Below are 17,703 nucleotides of genomic sequence, written 5' to 3'. Positions count from 1 at the left end.
ACTAGAAACCTACTGGTAGACCGGTTCTCTGGGTTCTCCCACATGGGACTCCTGGGGGAATCCATTTGTCAAACTGTGAGTTGTACTCTTCTGTCTATTCTCCCATTTTATGCTTTGGTGGAGTCCACATACCCTCCAGTTTCCCATCAAATCATCACTAGGCTCACTCTCCATAGTTCAATAGCTCCATCCCCTTCTTCTAACATAACCTCTTCCTAAAGTTGAAACTTTAGTGCAGTTAGAAGCCTTCAAACCAGATCTCACCCCTACACAATGTCACAACCAAAGATTAAGCTTAGAGGTATGGGGTAGTGCACCGCTTAATCCAACGTTTGGTATGTTTTCTGTGCAACCAGGGTATCGTTCCCCACCAGGAACGTGCTGAATAATCCACGTAGCAGCAGTACTAAAATAGTATAGCTGTCACCCTGAGCACAAGTTTTTGCTGATTCTTCAGCTCCAAATTTTTCAAAATAAGTATTCAAACAGAATTTTTTGAAGTTCATTCATGAGTATCTTTATTGGCACTTTTCCATTGCTAGTGTTCATATATTGACTGTTCCCAATTTATATTATCCAATGCATTTCGGCAGGATCTGCCACCTTCATCAGGGAAGTATTTCTGCAAATTCAAAACAACTTTCGATCAGTATCAAAACCTATTTAACTCAAATAGCAAATCAAACTCATTAAACACATGATGTTAAGGGTGAATTCACTCCTTACTCGTACTGTAAGTCTTGTTCATTCGACTACTTCTAACAAAATCACTATGCAATTCATTCAATTCAATTCGGGTAGTCAACAAAATTCAATCGCTGTTGGTCATTGCGCTGTTTGTATCGTTTCAGTGAACACAAGAAAATACACTTATATGCCGTCCTCTAGTTGCTCTCTTGTTAGACCTGAGCTCTCTAACTAGACATATACTGTGAGACTGCTCTTACCTCGGCTGGTTACTAGCGAGTAACTCTCGGTGGTTTACAACATGTGTAGGTCCTACGGGCTTCTACTTCCTTGCTGTGACGTGCATGCGCTAATGTGTACTTTCAACGCGCGCTTCTTTTAAAGAGACATTGTCCCTTTTAAGCGATTTTGAAGTTGGCTATGGACTGACGTCGCGGTTTGATCCCCAGCGGGGGTGAATGCTCAATCATGCTATTGCGCCTATCGCGTGTACATGCCTATAAATAGCCTGCTAAACAATAATGTACAATAAATAATAGATAACGTGATGATGTCATCTCAGACTATGAATTAAACCATGTAAGTTACAAGTAACACAAAAACTCTGTGCGTTCATTTAACCCTTTCGGCTTAAGGCTGTTCAGAAAGTATATCCAATAGTTCTCTTGTTTAAATAGATTGTTCTTGTTGATGGTCCCTTCTTTTTTCTCCAATGTTTCCAACACACAAACTCTCAATTGGCTTATATGATGTTGCTTCGCTGTGAAGTATTCTGCTACTGAAGATTTCGAGGATTGTGTGCGTATGTTACTTTTATGTTCGTTAAAACGAACTTTCAGTTTCCTTTCGGTATGTCCTACATATACATCTCCACACGGACACTTGAGCATGTAAATTAAGTTAATTGAATCACATGTAGCGTTTACTTTCAGATGGATTGAAAATCCCTTCCTTGGGTGTGTTATGGTTGTTCCCTTCATGATATTATGACAAGTGTTGCAATTAAGACAGGGTACAGTGCCTCGATATGTGGGTTTTGTTTGTAGTTCTTTGGTGGGTTTTAAAAAATCTGCTAGATTCTTAGCTCGAGTATGAGCAAATACTGGTTCTTGAGTAAAGGCTCCTCGGAAATCTGATTCCATGGATAAGATTGGCCAGTGGCGTCTTATGATTTGTTTAAATTGAGTGCTGAGTGTTGAATATTTGCTAACACAAGTAATGCGTTTCTCTTGTGTTTTTTGATTGCTCTTCAAGAGATCCTGTCTGGATTTGGACGTAGCTCTGATTTTGGCCTCTTGTAGTATTTCGTCTGGGTATCCTCTATGTCGAAATCTATGTATCATGCTGTCAATTTGTTGTGCACATTGTGGGACCTCTGAAACAACTCTTTTGACCCTCAAAAGCTGTGAATATGGAAGGTGTCTTTTTAACGCTTGCGGAAGATGGCTTCCAAATTGCAATAGGTTATTCCTGTCTGTAGTCTTTCGGAACAAATTTGTAGTAAGGTTATTACCTCTTTTGTTGATTTCTACATCCAAGTATTGGATTTGCATTTCATTTATGTTCCATGTAAATCCAATTCTGTCCTCTTTAGTATTTAGAAATTCAATTTGTTCATGTAATGACCGTTTAGTGCCCTTCCAAATTACGAAGATGTCATCTATGAAACGTACATACATTGAGATGTTTTGATTCCATATTTGATTAGAATAGATGTGTTCCTCTTCAAATGCTGCCATATACAGGTTGGCATACGCCAGTGTGGTGCAATTGCCCATTGATGTGCCACTGCACTGCATGTACCACCTTTTTTTCATGTTCAAAGTAACTATGCATAAGTGTAAATTGCATCAATTCTAATAGGAATATCTGCATTTCTCTCTGATAATCGCTGTCCAATAAGGCTCGTTCTATGGCTTCCAGTCCTTGTTGGTGCGGGATTGATGTGTATAAGGCCTTAACATCAATAGTGGCCATCACTCATTCCTCTTCAATTTGTACTGTGGATAATCTTAACAGGAAGTCGGTGGTGTCTTTTAGATTTGATTTAGTCTTTAATACTAAAGGCTGTAGATATTTATCTAGAAGTTTTCCCACCGGTTCGGGTAAGCTGTGTTTGGTGGACACAATGGGTCTGCAAGGGGGCCTCTGTAAGTTCTTATGAACCTTGGGTACCAAATACATTGTGGGGCACCTTGGATTATCTTTGATGAGGTATTTTTTGGTCCTTTCTGTTATGATACCTAGTTCATATGCTTTCATGATCATTGTTTGTAGCGTTTTTTTAATGGCTTCTGTAGGGTTACTTTCCACCTCCATATAGGTTTGCGTGTCATTGAGATGTTCCATGACTGCTTCCTGGTAAAAAGATCGATTCATTATGACCAACGCTCCTCCTTTGTCTGCCTTTTGGCAGATTAACCTTTCATTGGTTGCTATACTTTTAAGAGTCCCAAATTCTTTCTTAGACATGTTCATTCTTTTGGACTTTTTCTGTGTGTTCAGCCGGTGCAGGTCCTTCCGGCACAACTGTTCATATAGGTCAATTGTTTTGTGACTGATTGGAGGCATGTATGTACTGTGTACTTTGAGTCCTCTCAGTTCATCCATTTCTTCTGTTCTTTTTTCTACCACATTGTCAAAAAAATGTCGAAGTCGTATTTTCCTAGTGAGTTTAAATAAACTCACTTCCAGTTCCAGTAAATTAGTGTGGGCAGTAGGCACAAACGATAGGCCCTTTTGTAAGGTCGCGATTTGCATTGAATTCAGTTCAACATCTGATATATTGATTACCAAGTTTTCTTCTTCATTCAATGTTTTTTTGTTTTGTCTTTTTTGGAGGTTACTGTTCGCGTCTGTGGTTGACTCTTTTCTTTTGTTTTTTCTAAGTCCCCTCCTGAGTCTTCTGTTTCTTGTCGGCCTCCCTCTAAAAAAGGGACCGCAGTAGATGTGCTAGCTTGTTCCTGTTGATGTTGTAGTGTCTTGTTTTTTGGGGGTCCCGTTCTCTCACTATCCGTGGATGAGGTGTCTGTATGGGATGTGTACCCCTTAGATTGTCTTTTCCTAGCGTATACTTCTGCCCTGGTGTAAACTTCTTGGAGCTTGTAATCAAGAGTATCGCGTCTATATTTACGCAATTTTTGTTCATTAATTTCCTGAGTGTGTTTTGTTAGCTGATTGTTAATGTCTTCTATGGTAGTTGCCAGTTCTTCTGCTGTGATCATTTTACTTAGTGCATCTCTGGTTTTGTCTATGTCTTCTTTTAGTTCTTCAAGGATTCGCGATAGTTCCTCAAAAATTAGCAATATAAGGTCCAGGCTACATTTGTTTAAAATGGCAAACCACTTCTCTGTGAAAGGTTTTGAGTTTTTGCAAAGAGAGGGTCTCAGAGATATACGTAGGCCCCGTGGTATACGCTGCGCTTTATGGTACTTTATCATGGTTGAAGCATGCATCCGCTGGTTAATTTCTTTACGAGTTAGGTATAACAAATGTTTGATTTGCTGTTCTTCATTCTTGGTATAAGAAGGTTCTGTAGACGATGGTTGTATCAGGGAGTATATTTTTTCGCTCGCTTCAGCTGCGAACGCAAAAGTCTCTGCTCTACTGTCTGTAGACAACGTGATTTCTTCATATTGCATTTTGATTCTTAATCTGGAGTGCTACTAATCCCAATGGGGGGGTTTTGCGTAGTAAGCTTAGAGGTATGGGGTAGTGCACCGCTTAATCCAACATTTTGTATGTTTTCTGTGCAACCAGGGTATCGTTCCCCACCAGGAACGTGCTGAATAATCCACGTAGCAGCAGTACTAAAATAGTATAGCTATCACCCTGAGCACAAGTTTTTGCTGATTCTTCAGCTCCAAAGTTTTCGAAATAAGTATTCAAACTGAATTTTTTGAAGTTCATTCATGAGTGTCTTTATTGGAACTTTTCCATTGCTAGTGTTCATATATTGACTGTTCCCAATTTATATTATCCAATGCATTTCGGCAGGATCTCCCGCCTTCATCAGGGAAGAATTTCTGCCAATTCAAAACAACTTTCGATCAGTATCAAAACCTATTTAACTCAAATAGCAAATCAAATTAATTAAACACATGATGTTAAGGGTGAATTCACTCCTTACTCGTACTGTAAGTCTTGTTCATTCGACTACTTCTAACAAAATCACTATGCAATTCATTCAATTCAATTCAGGTAGTCAACAAAATTCAATCGCTGTTGGTCATTGCGCTGTTTGTATCGTTTCAGTGAACACACGAAAATACACTTATATGCCGTCCTCTAGTTGCTCTGTTGTTAGACCTGAGCTCTCTAACTAGACATATACTGTGAGACTGCTCTTACCTCGGCTGGTTACTAGCGAGTAACTCTCGGTGGTTTACAACATGTGTAGGTGTCCTACGGGCTTCTACTTCCTTGTTTGTTAGAACGCGCTGTGACGCGCATGCGCTAATTTGTACTTTCAACGCACACTTCTTTTAAAGAGACATTGTCCCTTTTAAGCAATAGTGAAGTTGGCTATAGACTAACGTCGCGGTTCCATCCCCAGCGGGGGTGAATGCTCAATCATGCTATTGCGCCTATCGCGTGTACATGCCTATAAATAGCCTGCTAAACAATAATGTACAATAAATAATAGATAACGTGATGATGTCATCCCAGACTATGAATTAAACCATGTAAGTTATAAGTAACACAAAAACTCTGTGCGTTCATTTAACCCTTTCGGCTTAAGGCTGTTCAGATAGTATATCCAATAGTTCTCTTGTTTTAATAGATTGTTCTTGTTGATGGTCCCTTCTTTTTTCTCCAATGTTTCCAACACACAAACTCTCAATTGGCTTATATGATGTTGCTTCGCTGTGAAGTGTTCTGCTACTGAAGATTTCGAGGATTGGGTGCGTATGTTACTTTTATGTAAGGGTGGGCAAAGTTCGCGAAGTAGTGCTACGCGAAGCTACGCGAAGTGCACTTCGCACTACGCGAACTTCACGTAGCACTACGTGAGCTGCGTAGTAGCATGTTCGCACTGTGCAAGATGCGTTTTCAATGATTGCACAGTGCGGACAAGCATCTGGCACTGTGCAAGCATTGAAAACGGCATCTTGCACAGTGCGAGCTGTAGTTTTCTGCTGCTCGAGTAGATTATTACTCGAGCGGCAGCTTTCTCAACGCGAACAGGTAGTTTCTCATTGAGAGCGGTCGCGAGCATGCGCAACCACTCACAATGAGAAACCTGACCTCCTCGCGTTGAGAATCTCGCCGGGATGTCATTTTGCTTGCTCGCGGTCGCGAACATGACGTTCAGGACCGCGAACAAGCAAAAAAAGATCGCTGCACTACGCTACGCTGCACTACGCATGTTCGCACTGTGCCCAGGGTTACTTTTATGTTCGTTAACACGAACTTTCAGTTTCCTTTCGGTATGTCCTACATATACATCTCCACACGGACACTTGAGCATGTAAATTAAGTTCATTGAATCACATGTAGCGTTTACTTTCAGATGTATTGAAAATCCCTTCCTTTGGTGTGTTATGGTTCTTCCCTTCATGATATTATGACAAGTGTTGCAATTAAGACAGGGTACAGTGCCTCGATATGTGGGTTTTGTTTGTAGTTCTTTGGTGGGTTTTAAAAAACCTGCTAGATACTGAGAGGACTCAAAGTGCACAGTACATACATGCCTCCAATAAGTCACAAAACGATTGACCTATATGAACAGTTGTGCCGGAAGGACCTGCACCAACTGAACACACAGAAAAAGTCCAAAAGAATGAACATGTCTAAGAAAGAATATGGGACTCTTAAAAGTATAGCAACCAATGAAAGGTTAATCTGCCAAAAGGCAGACAAAGGAGGAGCGTTGGTTATAATGAATCGATCTTTTTACCAGGAAGCAGTCATGGAACATCTCAATGACACGCCAAGGAGAATAGTAAGCTCAGCACTAATGTTTTACTAAAAAATGTAGTTGGTGCTGCACCGCCACTCGAGGGCATCCAATGGGCCTATCGGCCACGGATGTCTTGGTTGGGTTTTTCCAGGGGAGGGGGTAGGCTTTGGGTGAGGGAGGGAGGGGGGGTTGGGGGTTGGGGGTGGGGGTTGGGAGGGGGGGGTGAGGGTGGGGTGGGGGAAAAACGAAAAAACATCCTCAGGAGCACTCTGGCCACCAGTTTAAGGAAAAGATGGGATAGCAGGGATGAATGGGGTTAAGCCCGTGGAGCTAAAGTTCCTCACATGGAATGTTAATGGCTTGCGAGTGAAGTCTAGGAGGCAGCTGATTTTGAAATACCTTGAAAACTCCCCAGCACAGGTGATAATTTTACAGGAGACGCACCTATCTGCAAGTGAGAGTAAGGAAATTTTTTCTTCTCAGCCATGGATTGCCAATGTTTTTTATACCCCTCAAGAGATAGTGACTAAAGGGGTTTCAATATTGGTTATAAAGGGAGTTAATATTTCTATGGAAGATAAAGTGGCGGATAAGAGTGGAAGATGGGCAATTGTGAAATTGAGGGTGGCCGGGGAACAGTTAGTAGTGGTTGGCTACTATGGGCCAAATGTAGATGATGTTACACCCCTGGACGAGTTAGCTGCAGAACTGCTGGACTTTTCTGGTAAAGTAATCATGGCAGGAGATTTCAATGTTGTGTTAGATCACAAACTAGACAGATCAAAGAACAGCAGGGCAGTAGTAAATAGCAAGATGGCAGCCAGGATAAAACTCCTTACAGTTCAGCAGGGTCTGTGTGATATCTGGAGATTAAAAGCAGGGCGGAAGGTAGGGTATACTTTTCACAACAAGAAATATAACCATAAGTCCCGCATAGACTATTTCTTGGTAGATGTAAGATTGAAGGATCAAGTTGAGGATGTGGAGCATCTGGGGGCGCATCTCTCTGACCATTCGGCTGTGGCCTTAAAGTTAACACTAGGAGCGGAGGGTTCGACTTCAACTTGGAGGATGGATCGTACAGTCCTTTTAGACATGGAATATATAAGTAGCTTGAGGAGTGAGATGCAAGCATTTTTTGAGGTTAATGAGGGTTCGGCTAAAGTGGAAGTTGTTTGGGACACCTGTAAGGCTTTTTTGAGAGGGGGATTGGGAACACAGGGTGCCAAGGAAAGAAGATTATACCGGAGGAAAGTTTTGGATCTGGAGACGGAAATCCGCACATGGGAGGAGGCAGGTGCAGGTTCAGGGGGGAGGACACTGGGTGAGGAGGAGGTAAAGAACAAGTTGTTTGAGTTAAAGCTAGAACTAACAACTATATTGTCACAAAGAGTTAAGGAAAAATGGGAGGCAAGTCAGCTAGCGCATTTCTCTTATGGTGAAGGGTGTAGCAAATTGCTAGCTTGGAAAGCTAAAAAGGACTTGTTTCGAAATCAAATTAAGGGGGTTAAGACCTCAGCCACGGGGTCTCTGATAACTGAGAGTAAAGGGATAGCAGAAGCATTCCATACCTTTTTTGAAGACATATATAGGGAGGATTTACACCCAAGGATAGAAGAGATAGAGGGATGGCTGTTGGAGGTGGAGCCGCTTGCTGAAGCTCTGAAGGCAGTGCTAAATAAGGACATAATGGTGGAAGAGGTGGTCAAGGTCATTAAAGAGAGTAAAAGGGGGAAGGCATCAGGACCGGACGGCCTCCCTTCTGAAGTCTATAAGACCCTAGTAGAAGAATTGGCTCCGGTATTGTGCAATTTATTTAATCAAATTTTTATGGGTGGAGCAGCTATACCATGTACATGGAAAGAAGCCATCATTACTTTGCTGCTTAAACCTGGCAAATCTCCTAGATCACTAGATTTGTATAGACCAATATCACTGCTTAACTGTGATTATACGTTTTTTACAAAGATTCTCGCAGATAGGTTAAGTTTAGTTATTCCTAAGTTGATAGACCAAGATCAAAAAGGCTTCATTAGGGGTCGTTATTTAAAAGAGATGAACTTTACTCTTATTGGCAGTATAGATATGGCAGTTACAAACGATCTTCCCTTGGCGGTAATCGCTTTAGATGCCGCCAAGGCTTTTGATCGAGTTAATTTTGTTTTCTTAAAAAACCCTTTTACAACATCTTAATTTGGGAAAGAGGTTTACTGACTCTATCTTCTCTCTCTATGACCTCCCGACATCCAGGGTTCTGGTTAACGGTTTACTAACTCCCCCGGTGCAAATTATGCGCGGTACGAGACAAGGGTGTCCTTTGTCACCATTATTGTTCAACTTATATATAGAACCACTGGCTTGCAGGATAAGGAGCTCGAACAGGATTCTACCGTTTGAGGTGGCAAATTGGTAAAAAAAAATAGGCCTCTATGCAGATGTCATTGTCATTTTCTCTGCAAACCTGCATGGCTCTCTGGATGCACTGGCAGATATTACTAAGGACTTTGGAGCTGTCTCTGGTTATAAGATCAATCAAGAAAAAACGGAGATCATGGCTTGGAACTTACCCACAGAGGGGTTAGGTATTAAGGCGGATATGAGATACTTGGGGGGTAAGGGTTACCCATAATATTGCGGATTTGGCAAAAACAAACTTCTTAAGAGTCAAACAAGAAGTTTCAGCCTTACTTAAAGGATGGATGAATTTACCTTTGTCGTTATATGGCAGATCCAATTTAGTGAAGATGATGATCCTGCCAAAGATAACTTTTTTATTTGAGGTTATTCCGCCTGGATTTCGAAAGGAGTGGTTAGTCAAGCACCAGAGTGAGATAGCTTCTTTCATTTGGGCATCAAAGGGGTCACGACTATCGTGGAAGAAAATAAGAAGGAGGCTTTGTAAAGGAGGATTGGCTGCCCCGGACTTGCAAATTTATGCATGGGCTTTTGGGTTGAAAAACTGTAGGATGCTGTTGGGTACCCGCTTTCAGTCACCAATAGGGGATTTATTTGGTGTGATGTTAAAGAATGGTGGTTATACAGATTTTGGCTTTTTGTATAAGTTCTCAGATCCTACGTTTTTTAAAAAGATCAGGCTGAAAGTTCTATATGATTTGGCGGAGATGTGGTATAAGATTAGGAAGTTCTTAAAGATACCTTATTTTAGTTGTATGGCTCCAATATGGGACTCACCAGGTTCTCCGCCCTGGACAAAGGACGTATTGGCAATTTCATTGAAGAGAGAGGGTTCAGTATGGAGATGGAATGACCTGTTTCAGGAAGGCAATCTGTTGGCATGGAGTGAATGTCAACAAAGGTGGGGGCAAGTCTTTTCAAGGTATAAATACCTACAGATTCAGAGCTGGGCGAAGGGTGCCGACATCCGAATTGGGACACTGAATGACTTCGAGGCAAAACTGGCGATGGATGGGTCTTTTAAGAAGGAAGTGGCCTTGTGGTATTGGTCAATGTTGGAGATGGAAGATGGCCCCTTCTTACTTCCGGAGGTCCTGTGGAAAGCAGAGCTTGCCAAAGATTGCAACAGAGAACCAATGGCAAGTATCTATGGCTATACTATACAGAGTGGTTAAACCTGCAAATTTAAGAAGAAACCTTCTGTTCACAATCCACAGGGCCTACTGGACTCCAAGCAGATTGACGAAACTTAAATTAAGCGGAGTGGTGGAGTGCGCAAAATGTAAGACCCCTAACGCTGATGACCTTCACATGTTTGTTTTTTGCTCGGAAATAAGAAGTTTCTGGCAAGATGTGAGTAATTGTCTATCTCAAGCTCTGAATCTACAAGTAGAGGTAAGCCCTGAACTTATAATTACTGGGAGGAATGACCTAGAGGAAGATAGAATCAATGATAATGTGAAATTGATTTTTTATGCTATACTACTGGCACGCAGAGAACTTTGTAAGTTGTGGGTCTCTCCCCTCTCTCCAAAGGTTTTGGACTGGATAAAGTCAATGAAATATACAGCAAAATTAGATAGGTTGAATCACACCAGCAAAAAGAAAGTAGCATTTTGGGCACCGTTTCTTCTATATTTTGGGTGACTGGCACGCTGGGGAAAAAGAAGAAAACATTTTTTTTTTCTTTTTTAATTTGAATTTGAAGTGTTTATTGAACAAAGCAACATCAATCCTATGATTAAGCCCCACGCCTATCTCGCTAGTATCTGGGTTGACACTCAGGCTTTAGGAATGGATTAAATGGCCATATCGGACGGGGCAAATGGCATTAAGGGCTTGGATAACACGCTGGCCAGACTCGGTAGAGATGAGCCGGATGTCTCTTCCTCGATATACTAGCGCATGAGATACAAAAAACCCAGCAGGTGGAACAGTTAGTTAACTGGGTGGCGAGTCGGCAAATGAGGATTTAAAAAAAAAAAAAAAAAAAAAAGAAAATGTAAAGACCAAACCTATGCCCTCATCTGGCCCCCTTACTTCAATACCACACCCCACTAGAATATTACCAATGTGTCTTCTTCCAAACCTTCTCCTATCCTAACCTTTTACCTATATCCCACCTGTCTGTCTCCACCATCATCACCATAATGTATTTCTATACTCCATTCTGTCATTGCTAACTTGACACTCACAGGCATACAAATGTCCTCTTCATCTTCCTTATACACTGTAACAAACTACAGCCATATCCTCAATATTCACTTCTTTCCCCCCCACATCCTCCACCATGGCTTTGCTATCAACTGCTATCTAAATATGCTTCCTACCTTGCCATGAATGTTCTCATAATATTGCCCAAATCATGCATTCCATTCCTCACTTTTTAGGAATGTCCTTATTAACTATTCACCCATGCTTACTGCCACAGTATCTCAGAACACAATAACAACCACTGGCAACGATCACCACTTCCTCTCTCCTGAACTACTCCACAATCATTGTCACATCTACCTAATAACCATGCAACATACCTACCCTTCAAATGAACCTTTGATTCCCTATTACCAATAATTTCATTCCTCATCTTCCCTGTACCCAGCCTAACCCAATTATATTGCTACTCGAATGTATTGAATATCTAGGTAAAACAGAGACAGTGCTTAATTTGAGCCAGTGGTTGCAAGTTTCACCCACCAGCATTCATTTCTTGAGACCAGAATTTTACCCAAATCAAGAGAGGAAAAACGAAGACAAGGTGAGAAGAAGGCGGAAGAAGAGGAGAAGCATGGATGAAATAGGACCTCAGGACTGAGATACATGGGTGGGGAGTGTATGATGCTAGATGAAATAGCTACAAAGTGGAACCAAAACTATTCAGCCCTCATAGTCTTCAATCCTGGTAATTTGTAACTTCAGCTGCAGTACTTTAGCAAAACATTGGTCCCCAGCACTGACTTTTTTGCAAATTGAGCACTGACCTAAATCATACCACTAGACTCTTGCTACGCTAGTCCGAGCAAATATTTGTAAGTCGAACTATTATGGCCACCCATGTAAATGTAAATGTAAATGTATTTATATATGTTTTTTAATGTATTATTCTTGGCAACGGAAGTATAGTAAAATTGAAAACACTGTGCCTTGTTTCAAAAATGCACCTTTTCACTAATGGTCATGTTTCGAAGAGACACTGCACAAAAGAGGACGGCATCAGCTTCACCTCATCTGCTTCTTTTACTCAGATGCATGAACTACTGTAGTGCTGTTGCCTGCTGTTTACACGATTTTTGTCTGATGCACTGGTCTGGACTTTATCCCACTTAGTGGTTGACTTCATACCTGTAAAGAAATCAGACAGCACAAAGCTTTAAATGAAAATCTCACACATGAAGCACCATGGAGGCTGAGCCCACTCTCACAGTCAATTGTGTGATAAATGATGTTGGAGTGCAACATTTGTAGTTTTTACCCCTTCAGTGGCATTTATTTTCTCACTCTTGAGAGGGTGATGAGCTGAGTCAGCTCTGAAGGATTCTGAATGTGGCCTGTTGGTTTCCTGCAGTGTTCTAACGATAGTTCAACCCACTCAGTTACCCTACGAGAAAAGAAAAGTGTGGCGGTCTGGTGATCCCTAATCAAAGATGGAGCCAGAGTATCTGTAGCATTGCTCAAGCGTCCCCATGGAAGGCATCCTGACACCACCTAAAACATTGCTGACAGCACTAGTACCAGAACTAGAAGAAAAAAAGTTGCCAATATGGGGATCCATTTCAGATTCAGTGGGAAATGCTTTTCGGACTCCACCTCCAAAGTCACTGCAGTCCAGGATAGATTTTTAAGGTTCGCTCTGCCAGAGATTGAAGGTGGAAGGTGATGAGAAATGGGACTGAAAGGATAACTGCGAGTCCTGTCTTTACAGGTCTGTCTCCCTTCTTGATCACATAGGTGTGTACAGGTCCATACTGTCAGCATGCGTGCCAGAGAAGGAGTCAATACAGCAAATCTTTCACGTGTTGTAGTTAGAGCTGCCACCTTTCCCAGATATAAATACTAGCCATATATCCATATTTTAGGAGTTTGAAAAGGCCCAACATGATCCCTAAATAGAACTTTATATAACATTGTCTTTGTTCATTTTGAACATGGGACTTCAGTCCATATGCACTTTAATTATCAGCCATGAATCATTAAGGAACCTCTACAACACATTTTACAGTACTTTACTCTAATAGTTGTTGCTCAAACTATGCACTCATAAACTGAACCCATACCAGCTTGCAATACCTGCGTTAGGCTACAAACTCCTACAAATGGAAGACAAAAAGAGAATGTGGACTGTGGCACCCCCTGTATATCCATCCCCGGGGTACTTTGGGCAAGTGGCACAGTCCAGTCCCTCAGGGGTTTCGGATTAGCCAGTTCAGATGAAAGGGGAGGGGCAAGGGTGACAATTAGGAACTTCAAGGGATAGTTGGGCATAACTGTAGGGTGTTGTGATCCTGGCAGGAAGTGGTTGTTCTTATGAAAAGGTAAATCATGGTGTTTGCCGTAGGGTTGGTATGGTGCTTTATTGCTAAAGAGGGAGCAGCAGTGAGGGAGGCCTTAATAGAACTCGATATGGCAGGGAGGAAAGAACTAATAAAGCCAAGTGTGCTGTCACAGGAGAGAAGTGGCATTTGGGGTTGGCAGCCGCCAGTCATTGGGTACTTGCCACCAAGTAACATAAAGGAAATGCAAGTTATGCATTCAAAAGCGTGACTGAGCTGGCGAAATCCCAAGAGGCAGGCAAGAAGAGTGAGGAGGTTTACCGGTTGCTGGCAGTGACGAGACAGTGGTACTGGTCGGACTCGGTTCCCAGCAGGATGAGGGAAGAGTCCATCCAGCTAAGGCTGGCAGAAAGAGGCATTGAAAAAGTGCGGCCACAGCTGGTTACAGAGTCTGCCCAGCCTGCTGGGATTGTGGTGGCTGACAAGGCTGCCAGAGAGCAACAGAGTGCTCAAGGAGAGAAAGAGAGTGAGAAGGTCGGGCCTCCAAGATTAACAGTTAAGATTAGTGGATCACTCCAATATTGTTATCCCTGGGTTTGAGAAGATGCCGTCCTACCCTTATGGTGTTACAACATTTAGAATCAGTATTCATTGCTAAATGCATTGCCATGTTTCTTAAAATTTGTTTAAAAATTCGTTGCAAACATGATTAATTGTAGTCGCACTGTTTTAAAATTTTTACAGTTATTTATTCTTTTATATTTTTGTAATGAACTCTCGTACTTTTTTAAACTATGTATGTTGATTCTTATCTGTACTTTTTGTGGTTCCTTTAAAATTTGGAAACCGAATAAAAGTTATTTACTACTACTACTTAAGACTATTATTTGTTGAATATATTTAAATTATTTTTTTAACAAAACAGCAAAACAATTCAGTAGAGATATCTCAGGCAGCGTCGATCTGCCGGAGGTGACAAAGATTACAGATGATACAGATAGAGTGATAGCCAAAATACAATCCCCCTTAAGACCCGGCGGTCATTATTCCCTCTGGTATGATATGGCTCATACATCTTTCAGTGGAGTATAGGCTTAGAAGAGCAAACCCCCCATTCCTATCCTATTTCAAATGCCGGCCTCCGCCTCTCCCTCGTCTTCTTCCATTTCTAAATTGTAATAGCTCAGCCGTGGTTGCCAGACTTTCTGAAATTTCCGCGGGCACCCCCTTGCTTTATACTAGACCGTTTTTCATCTCCCATATACATATCCATGCCCAACCGCCTCTCCTTCAGTGTGGGAGGATCAGGTCTTCCCCACTACCTGGCTATGTCTCTTTCAACCACTATAAGACCCAGGTTGCTAAGTAATAATTGATACCTAGAAATGTCAACATCTGTATTGATGCCCAATAAAACATATTTGGGGTTCATCGGGATTTGTGCATGTAATACATTGTTTAACTCTTGCACTATCTGCTCCCAGTAATGATGTATCGGCGGGCAATCCCATAGCGTATGACTGAAGGAGCCTCTGTCTATATGGCATCTCAAACACCCCGGCATCTCTGCCCTACCCATTGCATGCAGTTTTCCTCCGATCGTAAAACAGTGAAGATTTTGCACATGGGGGAGCAGAAGTTTACTACCAGTTGCAGAGGTATTAATTGTGGTGGAAAAAAGATGGCACTGTAGAGTTTAAATGTTGAACAGATTGAAGGCGAGTCATATAAACAAGCGCTGTGCACGGGAGGATGAAATATTGTCTTTCTTCTCCCTCATATCTACTTCGCTTCTGATTACTGTGGTCTCTCCATTTGTGATCTTTTGGCACTCTTTTGTACTGTATGGTCTCTCAAGCTTTGTAAATACAAAGAATAAACAAACAAAAATAGGTTATTCACTCAATTAAAGTTTGTAGCAATAAATAAATCCACCTGGAGTTATTACGACGTTGTGACAGATAAAAATCCAATAGGACGTTGTCGACCGTGAGGTGCTTGGCGTCGGGTGCAGAGTCAAGCAGACCCACAAAGAACAATACCTTGGAAACGATGAAAGCAAAGACGTTGTGCGGCATTGGAGCGGTGACACTTCATTGGCGCTGAGGGGTGTTGGTTCCTTACGACCCCAGGGGAGGTGAAGCCTTGGTTCCCTACTGCGGTGCAGGGGAAGTGAGACGTAGGTTCCTTACTGTGTCTGGAAGGTGACGTCACAGTGGCGGCAAGGCGGGGGTTCCTTACAATGGTGCTGTGTGGATGGATTCAGGAGTCACCCATGTCGAGTATCGGCTTCGCGTTAATGAAGCACCAGCATTGGTGAAGTCGGGGCTGCGGTGCGAGTCGGGACGTTGTGTCGTGGGCTTCATGAGCGGTGTCCTCGGCTCCAGTGCTGGCAGCTGCCTCGGCGATGGCTTTGGAGTCGATGCGGCACGGAGTCAATAGGCCATAGGCCTAGGGTGCTGGTCAGGTTGGTGCATGGTGCTCTTCACAAGAGGTGCTCACGGCTTCGGTGCAGGTTACAGCATCGCTCGCCAGTGTCGGTTTTGCAATTTCCTTCTGTAGCAGCTGAAACTGTCAGTCATTATGATTATCTTAGCATTCTTCTGAACAGCAAATTACACTGGAATGATCATGTAACTAAGACAGCAACTGCTCTGCAATGAACTAGTCAAGCAGTACTTGATTTGAGATATAAGGCATGTTACCAGCATGTATGTATCAGCCTGCAAATTTATAAACCGAAAGCGGTAGCAGCTGCCTTGTATGGAGCTGAGATATTGGGATACGAACAAATGGAGAAGCTACAGGTAACTGATTTTTTTTTTTTTAGATCATTGTTGGTTCCGGGATGTGGTACCCCCGTGGTTCCCGTTTTTGAGGAACTGGACATATTTTCTATAATGGATCAGGCCAGAATCCAGGCAGTCTTTTAGTGAATTATTCAGGAACATTAAGGCAAAGAGCTATTTAAAAGCTGTAGAGGAGGTGGGCAGGAATACCAATAAGGCATGGCTCTGTTCTGCACACATAAGGATTGACTGATGGTTATGGGCCTGATTAACGTATGGAAGATACCAGGCAGGTGGTGCCTGATGCAACAGATTTAGTTAAGGAGCGCTATTACAATTTCCTAAAGGATGTCAAGGCTAGGAGTGAGCAACCTGGCGGCCCAATAGACTCCTCTCTCAGGTCTAGAACTGAAGTAGGGTCCATCGATTACCAGGATACAAAATACAGCCTAATCAATGAAGGTGGGTATATATTGTGTCCAGAATAGGGATTTTCCCAGCAAGTCATACCTCATGAAAACAAAACGGTTAAGAGAGGAGGACTTTCTTTGTAATTGCTCTGCGGGTGTGGGTTGGGGGGGGGGGCATGATACCATAACTTACTTGCTTCTGTTTTGCTCAAAATACATTCAATCCAGGTGGCTGTAGCCTCTTTTTGAGTTATATAGGTTTAGCAGCATTACAGATACGATTGAGCTATATTAAAGGATAGATAGGGAGGATATATTTAACAACGTATCAGCCTTTCTTTGGAGTCTTCAAATAGTGGGCAGAAAGATTGAAAAAAAACACCAGCCAATAATAATACATGTAGGCAACACTGCATGTATTGCATGATTCGGTTTAATACCAACAAAAAGAAATTAACTGTGATAAACTGATCTGCAGGCACAATTTTTCATAACTAATTTGCACCTTGCAGGAGCATGAATTGCACCCTAAACTAGGCTGATCTTTAAGTTTGATTATTTCAGGGAAGCGAATATACTTCACTTAAGACTACTCAACAGAGGTTTTATTTGATACATTTTTGTGACTGCCCTCAAAAGAGCGTGGTTTAGCAACTGAGAGAATCTGCTCTAAAACAAAAAACCTAAAGTGCAAAAACACAGGTATGTGTGACCACCTTCTGTCTTCAATCTAATACAATTGTAGCCTCCATCAAGAGACATTGGCGTATTGTACAAAGCATTGACCAAAATCTGACACTACCATTGTTTGTCTACAAAAGGGGTAAGAACGTTAGACACCACTTGGTATACTCTACCCAAATATATCAACCACAGCATTGCACAATAAGAGGTCTGTTGTCATGTGGTCAAATTTAGACCCGGGCAGGAACATCACAATTTTATATGCTCACGTTTTAACTTGATGTCTTTTTTTGAACGTTGACACTTGACACACGTTTTGCTTGCAT

The sequence above is a fragment of the Lissotriton helveticus genome, chromosome 2_2 (assembly GCF_964261635.1).
Source record: "Lissotriton helveticus chromosome 2_2, aLisHel1.1, whole genome shotgun sequence".
In the NCBI taxonomy this organism is placed as follows: domain Eukaryota; kingdom Metazoa; phylum Chordata; class Amphibia; order Caudata; family Salamandridae; genus Lissotriton; species Lissotriton helveticus.
The sequence above is the reverse complement of the archived record's forward strand: the minus strand, read 5'-3'. Positions refer to the sequence as shown.